The sequence below is a fragment of the Crocuta crocuta genome, unplaced genomic scaffold (assembly GCF_008692635.1).
Source record: "Crocuta crocuta isolate KB4526 unplaced genomic scaffold, BGI_CrCroc_1.0 scaffold190, whole genome shotgun sequence".
NCBI classification, from domain to species: Eukaryota; Metazoa; Chordata; class Mammalia; order Carnivora; family Hyaenidae; genus Crocuta; species Crocuta crocuta.
In genome coordinates this window covers 10,773,778-10,781,845 of record NW_027527955.1, presented here as the reverse complement: position 1 = coordinate 10,781,845, position 8,068 = coordinate 10,773,778, and the positions used below count along the sequence as shown (strand labels likewise).

General features: G+C 43.3%; 1 long non-coding RNA gene across 1 annotated transcript in view; it reads right to left on the bottom strand.

The window, feature by feature from the left end:
* Positions 1–6,097: 6,097 nt before the first annotated feature.
* LOC144222089 (uncharacterized) overlaps positions 6,098–8,068 on the bottom strand; it is a 110,099-nt gene continuing 108,128 nt past the window's right edge. Inside the window, exon 13 of the long non-coding RNA XR_013332287.1 lies at positions 6,098–6,116. This is a non-coding gene — a long non-coding RNA (uncharacterized LOC144222089). The remainder of the gene's footprint in view (positions 6,117–8,068) is intronic.

Below are 8,068 nucleotides of genomic sequence, written 5' to 3'. Positions count from 1 at the left end.
CGACCTTGGCAGGGCTTTAAGTTTGGGTTCTTAGGTTCGGCAGTGCTCTAAGGCGTCGGCTTCTTCCCAAGGGATGCAACCGTCCGGTGCTGCGTTTTAAAAACTGTTCCCCCACCTTTGACGTTACCTTTAGGATGAACTGACAGAATCAAGTAAGCATGGGGAGTGGGAGCCCCGAGGTTTTCCACACACACCCATTCCCAACCGCGTGCGCAGGGCTGAGAGAACTTTACCTCCACCGAGAGAGTCCGCCTCCTACCTTGGCAGATTTCTGAAGACTTTATTCAAATTCTGAATAGACATACAGGCCTCAGAAGTCATGGCTGTTGGTGACTTCACCGTGGATGTGCACTTGGGGCTCCAAGTCGGCCCTGATGCATTTTAGGTGCAGAGATAAGCATCCCGTGGCTCCTCATGCCACGCGGTTGGGGCGCCCAGGAGGCCGTCCAGGGAGATACCTCCGGGAGGTACTGCTTGACCGTCCTCGGCCAAGCTCATCCTTTTCGTAGACTGGGGGTTTCAAGGAGCATGTAGAGAACTCCCGAGGCAGTGAGGATGTCTCGGCCCCCAAGGGAAGCCCTTGGTTCCTACCGCCTGCCCCTTTCTGCTTCCAAGCAGGAGGCCCACAGGGTGGTCAGCGGTCATCTCCTTGCCTGCTTAGATCATCTGTGCCTGGGTAGCTCAGTGGGTTAAGCTTCCTACTCTTGATTTTGGCTCAGTTCATGATCTTATGGTTTGTGGGTTCAAGCCCCGTTATGGGGCTCCATGCTGACAGTGCAGAGCCTGCTCTGGATTCTCTCTCCTCCTCTCTCTTTGTCCCTCTCCCGCTCATGCATGTGTGTGCTCGCTCTCTCTCAAAATAAATATGAAAATAAGCTTTATTTAAAAAATGTTAAATACAGCTTGGTGCCTGGAGATGGTCTTCAGTGACTTCTAGCATTAACTTGGCTCAAACCTTTATACCCAAAATGGTTTCCAACCTGGAGGCTTCACCCAAGTTCAGGCCCTGGGAAACAGATGCAAGATGCCTACTTCATATGTAATGGTTTCCTATAGGTAACTTTTTAGTCACTTGAGTGCAAATATCCTTAATAGAGGGTTTTTTTGTTTTTTTTCCCCCCCCAAAGAATAAGAGAATTTTTTCTGGGTCTTGGGTCTCTTTGCAGTCTATACAAATGATGTTCTCATTACCATAGGGAAAACCTCCAAGTTCTATACTTTGGGATTTAGTTAACCATAGAATTAATAACTAAGTTAATTATTAAAGTGATTGAGGATAGACTCTCTCACTGCCTATAGTGTACTTTCTTGGTAATCAGTTTACACATGAAATTTTTCTTTTTACTGAAAACCTTGATCATTATTTTGAGAGTTTAACTGGGGTTTGGTTTTCTTTCCATGGGGGGGGGGCAGTTGAATGTTGGAGAGAGAAAACTTTTCTGTCATTCCCTGAGGTAGGCACTCTTTCATATATGTATCTAGTTGAATTCTTGAAAGTTTTTTGGGTGGATATTGTCCCCACTGTATAGATGAAGAAATCAGGTTAGAGGGATTAAAAAACTGGTGTAGCCTCAGATGATTAGGAAATAAACAAGGTAGGATTCAAAGCCCATCAGTCGGACTCCTAAGCCTGTATTTGCTCCACCAGGTCATACTGCCTCTCAAGTCCTGAAGATCTAACTCTTGTAATAAATGCTGAAATTATTTTAAATGTGCTTCAAATGTGAAAATTCAGGTTTGCACTTTATTGTTGTATGCTTCATTAAACCCATATTGGCTATAAGCTGCCATAGCTCATGTGTAGATAATAACATAAAATAGCTGTTGTTATTAGGTAAAATATTTATTCAGAAATCTTATTAATATTATTAATTATATTTAATAATATTAATATTAATTTTTTGATTATTTATTTTTTGAGAGAGAGAGAGACACAGAATCCAAAGCAGGCTCCAGGCTCTGAGCTGTCAGCACAGAGTCTGACATGGGGCTCGAACTCCGGGAGATCATGACCTGAGCCAAAGTCAGATGCTTAACTGACTGAGCCACCCAGGCACCCCTTATTAATATTATTAAAAGTAGTACTTATATTAAATATTTAACAAGTATTTCGGCCATTCAAGTTACTCATATCTTCAGTGAAAAGCCAGACTATTAGATGGCATGAATTGGCCATGACTGTAGAAATAGAATTGCCACAGTCTTTCCTGGCTAGAAGAGTAATCTGCTGGGCCACTGCCCAGGGCACTTTGCCCCCAGTACAGCAACTCAAGTATACTCAGCAGTATGAAGCAAGCAAAACCAGTTAGCTCCTAAAACAGACTTCCCTGCCTTGGCAGATGAATGCCATCCATGAGCTCACAGACCTTATCCTTCTTATATCTGGGATTTGATTATCCTTTCATTATTATTTTCAAAGGAATTATCCTTTCTTTTTGAAAAGCACAATGCTAAAGATATTGTGACAGTCTTTCACATCTATCACTTTAAATAACAATCACAAATAAAGCCTACAAAAAGTTTCCCAATAGTTAGTTAGAAGGTCGTTTATCTAAGTCAAAAGCAATAAGAGAGAATGACTACTTGAAAAAAAAAAAGGCTGCTTCAGCGACATATGCCAGGAACTTGAGAACTGATAGGACAATAATGTAAAGCATGTGTTTCCGAGTTGAGTTTAACATCATGCTCAGGATTTTCTTTAATGGTTTTTATGCCAACCAGACATCTCCTGTTAGTGAACTTTACACTCTGTACTAGGTCAGCACAAAATGGTTTCTTTTTTAAAAACTCATTAATCAGTTATTAAGCCAAACTTTTTTCTTGGGGTAATCCAGACCACATTTGTGATCTTTCAAAAATCAGAAACCTTACAAAAACCTCATACTTCTAAAAACTAAAAAGATTTCTGGGGCCTTGATCTCTTATTTATTACTGTAATTTTGAGTCATAGTAACAAATATTTATGTTGTGCTTACTATTACCAGGCAATAATAAATGCTTTTTATAAACTAATTTAATCCTTGTAACTTTTACCATGAGGTAAAAGTATCCTCCACTTTACACATAAGGAAGCTGAGGCAAAGAAAAGATAAGAAAGGGGCCCAAAGTCACACAGTCAATAAGGGATAAAGCTCAAACCCAGGCAGTCTGGCTCTAGGGTCTTAGTTCTTAACCACTATGCAAACTGCCTCCGTAGGGAGGCTTCATTTAAGAATAAATTCCTAATTGTTGTTTACAACTCTTCCCTTACCTCAGAAGCTGACATTTAAATTCAGCTGACATTAATTGCACACATTTAATCTGGATTTGCTGAAGTATAAAGTATCTTACCTATATTCAACAACCAAAAATAAATGAGAAAGATAAACATTGAGAACCTTCTCCTGCAACAGCTCCACTTTGTTAGCAATGCATTCAAACATTTAGGAAGGGAGTCCTTCATAGGATATCTCTAAATGAGCCAAAGAAAGGGATATTTAGTACTTTTAATTGCTAAAACAGTTAAAACATGTTGGATACTTGGAAAATGCCAGAGTTCTGGCATTAGGAAGGAAAGAGAAGATGGGGTAACATAAAGGAATTGGATAGAGGTATAGAAAAAGAAGAATAACAGGAGAGAAAGCAGAACAATTTTTAGTATTTAAAAAGAAGAAAAAGAAACCAAGTGCTGTAAATAAGATCTCAGGGAATAAAAAATGTGATTTGCTGGAGCACATGAGTGGCTCAGTTGGTTAAGCGTCCAACTCTTGATTTTGGCTCAGGTCATGATTGAGTGGTTTGTGGGATCAAGCCCCACGTTGGGCTCTGTGCTGATGGTGAGTAACCTGCTTGGAATTCTCTCTCTCCCTCTCTCTCTCAGCCTCTCCCCCACTCTCTCTCTCAAAATAAATAAATAAAAATTTATTTTTAAAAAACATGATTTGCCAGGAACTTTCAACCTGGAAGAACTGTGCCTTTATCTGCTCCCCGTCTGGAGAAGATAGAGCAGGCTATCATAAACTGAGGGAGGTTTTGTGATTTCTCCCCAACCTTAGCTTCTCTTACTCAAAGTGCAAGTATCCTTGTGGACTTATACAAACCTTTCCTTACCAATTTAGATTCTAGGTACAATTGCTGCAATAATTAGGAGGAAGAGATATTGAGGATAAAGGGGAAAAAAAGGAAGAAAAGCAAAGGGTACTACTAAGGTAGATTTTTCATGCCCAAAAGAAATTAAGGAAGGATGAGGATAAGTAAAGTTAGTTCTGGGCTCTACACTTCTTGTCTAGCAGTACAGAGGGTGCCTAAACCTGTCACTTGTCTTCAAGGAGCTGATGACAAGTGTTTTGTGCCAGTTTCTAAGGCCAAAGATAAGGCTACATAACCTGATATTATGGAAAGGAGGTTGAAAAAACACTTAGTTGGCTGGATCAAATACTTCAAATAAATGTTTCTCAAAGCATCTCAAACGTTCAAGTGATTCTGTGTCTTGGGACTAAACTAGGGCTGGGGAACAAGAAGTCACCATCTCCAGATTATGCAACCAAAAGGCCTGGGCATTTGGAGGAGGATCAGATAGAGAAAAAAAATACTTTTCGTTGTAATATCTGCGAAAGAACAAAATTATAAGTGTCTCATTATTGCAAGAAAGGTCCTGAAATGTTTCCTGTAACAAGGAAGGGGAGTGAATTATTGGTTAAAATGTACCTAGCATTACTAGTTTAAGATCTGTATGATGTCACATAGTGTCCATGGTTTTATTTTTGTGAGTGTAGAAAAATTTGTTAAGTTTTTCATAAGGTTTTACCTATAGTTACAATCCCTCCAAATCTATTTTCTCAATAGTGGTCCTTCACATGAATATTCCAAACGCAGGTGTTGTCAGAACCCTGATATTTATATTGAGAAGGACGTGTTTTACTTCTGTCCATTAAGACCTGTGTGTCTTAAGAAGAATTTGGAGGGGCCATGTGACCTAGAGTTTGGAGGTTCTCGAGACTCACGGGGATGTGGAGTGGGCCGGATGAACTGGACCCAGGACTTGGGACTCTGGGACACGGAGCTCTCAGGGGTCCCGAGTGAAGCCAGGGAGCACACAGTAGGAGAGGTCAGCCAGTGCCCAGAGCTAGGGCTGAGGAACAATGGTGTCTCGTCCCTGGGCCTGGAGCCCAGAGAGCTGGGGCTTGGCGGGACTAGTGGGCCAGGGACCCAGGCTGAAGACTGCTTCCCACCTTCGCTGGAGAGCTGCCCTGAAGAACCCAGGATGGAGATGGGAGAAGCCTCTGACTTTGGAACCAGTCCTGGCGGGTGCCCGGCCTGCTCCCCACCCTCTGGCTCCCAGGGCTGCTGGAGGAGATGCTGGCAGCCTGGCCGGGAGTCGGTGGCCTCAGGCTGCAGGGGCCTGGAGGAGGAGGAAGGAGCCACAGCAGGTGCTGACCAAGCAGGGCCCCTGGAGCCTGGCGGGGACCCTCTGCCCTCCTGGAGGCCGCAGCCTGATGGTGAAGCCAGCCATACAGAAGAGGTGGATGGCACCTGGAGCCCTTCGGGGTTGGGCAGGCCGAGCAGGGCCCGACGCAGCCCCCTCGGCGACCCCCCCCCAAGACCTTCCCCCTTCCCCCCTTGTTCTCCCAGTCAAGACTTCTCCTTCATTGAGGACAGCGAGCTCCTTGACAGCGCCATGTACCAGAGCCGTGCCAACCTGGGGCGCAAGCGTGGGCACAGGGCCCCGGCCATCCGGCCTGGGGGCACCCTGGGCCTGTCAGAGGCAGCGGACTTGGAGGCACTCCTGTTCCAGGACACCACAGAGCCACGAGCGTCTCGGGTGCCATCTTCAGATGAGGAGGTGGTGGAAGAGCCTCAGAACCGCCGGACACGGATGTCCTTGGGCACCAAGGGGCTCAAGGTCAACCTCTTTCCTGGCCTGAGTCCGTCAGCCCTGAAGGCCAAGCTGCGCCCCCGGAACCGCTCAGCAGAGGAGGGGGAGCCTGTGGAGAGCAGCCAGCCAGAAGGCGTCCGCGGTGCAGCTTTCCAAGTCCTACAAGGTCCCAGGGCTGGGGAAGCCCCTTACCTTACCTCCCAGGCCAGAGAAATCCTCAGGGTCAGAAGGATCATCGCCCAACTGGTTACAAGCCCTGAAGCTGAAGAAGAAGAAGGTCTGAGAAGTTCTCCAGGTCCTTCCCATCTGGCAGTCTCAGGCCGTGCCCATTCCCGTGGGGTCCCCTACAAGGAGATGACTGGAGCCCCACCATGCCCCAGGATGCAGCCTCTGTCCCCTCCACCTCCGAGGAGCGTCTGGGGAGGCACATGTATGCACTTTGTATCCCCTTCGCAACTCCCCTCCCCCCCCATCTTGCCCCCTTCCCTCCTGACCAGATTCAGGCGTTAGTGGTTGAAGGTTTTGGTCCCCCTGCCCCTCCTCGCTCTCTTCACGCCTCCCTCTCTGCTTCCTCCTCCAGCCTCCCTTGGGTTTTCTTTTGATACCAATTTATAATATTTTTTATAAAAGCCTTTGATTTTTGTAATGGGCACAGCCCTGCCCCAGGTCTCCCTCGGTCCTGCAGGTGCCCCACAGAGACCAATAACATTTTGCCACTTGAAACAATAAAGTTTTTTTGGGGGAAAAAAAAAGACCTGTGTGTCTATGAAGGTAGATGCGATCCTGGGTAGGCCTTGTTTCAATTTGGGGCATAACTCCTAGGCCACTAACCTTTTCAGACCTTGTAAGCTGAGTCACAGGGAATGTGAGACTACTTAAAATTGTTGGTAAAGTTTACAGAACTCTGGAATCTTTGAAAACTACTTAAAAAAAATCACTTTGAAAGGAAAGAGTTTGAAATACCAACAGTGTGAGTTAGCTCCAAGGTTATGTTTGCCCAGAGGACTTCAGTGCAGGAAAATGGAACTACTAAGAATTGAGCATAATTAAAATACTTTTTTCCCCCTCTTACTTCAGCTATTCCAAACTTTTAACCAAATGCTTTATAAATTATTATATATTCCTTCTTTCAAGCTTCCTGTTTGTATGTATCATGTCTACCATCTAATGCAGATCTCAATTCATGCCAAATACTTAAGTTACTCTCTAAAAAGAGATGTCAAGCTTTGGAAAGGAGGCAAAAGAAAAAGTTAGGAAGATACTTGAATTTTCCTAAAATTTCAGGAAAAAGAGTAAAAGCCCATTTTATATTCTTAATTCATCAGCACCCTATAAATGTTTCAAAGAACAGCAAATGAAGAAAGCCCCTAAAATAAATACATATTATAATCACACTTCATCTAAAACCCAGAAAGCAGTATGTAAACTGAATTTCTTAGAAATAGATTTCTACATTAAATGCACTAAGACAGGTTGCTGTAGAAAAGAAATCTATACACAGAATCTAAAAGAATAAAAGCTTTATTGAAATATAATTTACATATGATAAATTTCAACCTTTTAAAATGTATAAGTCAATGGTTTTTAGTATATCCACAGAATTGTGTGACCATTGCTATCACTTCAAAAAGAAACCATATACCCCTTAGCAGTCACTCCCCATTCTGCTGCCACCTGGCTCTTGGCCATCACTAATCTACTTTCTGACTCTAGGAAATAGCCTATTCTGGACATTTCATATAAATAGAATCATACAATTGTGGCCTTTTTGTCTGGCTTCTTTCACTTAGCATAATGGTTTTTCAAAGTTCACTCATGTTGTAGCCTGTGTCAGTCCTTCATTCCTTTTTTGTGGTCAAATAATATGTATTCCCCTGTAATAAATACACCATATTTTGTTTATCCACGCATCAGTGAACATTTGGGTTGTTTCCATTTTTTACTATTATGAATAATAATGTTAGGAACATTTGTGTACAGGTTTTTTAGTGAACGTGTGTTTAAATGTTCTTGGTCATATACCTAGGAATGGAATTTCTGGATCATACGGTAACTCTACGTTTAAAGGTTTGAATAACTGCCAAACTTTTTGCAAAGCGGCTACATCAATTTACAAGCCCAGCAATGTACAATTTCTCCACATCCTCACCAGTACTCATTATTGTCTGTTTTTATAATTTTAGCTATCCTGTTAGGTCTGAAATAGTAACTCAG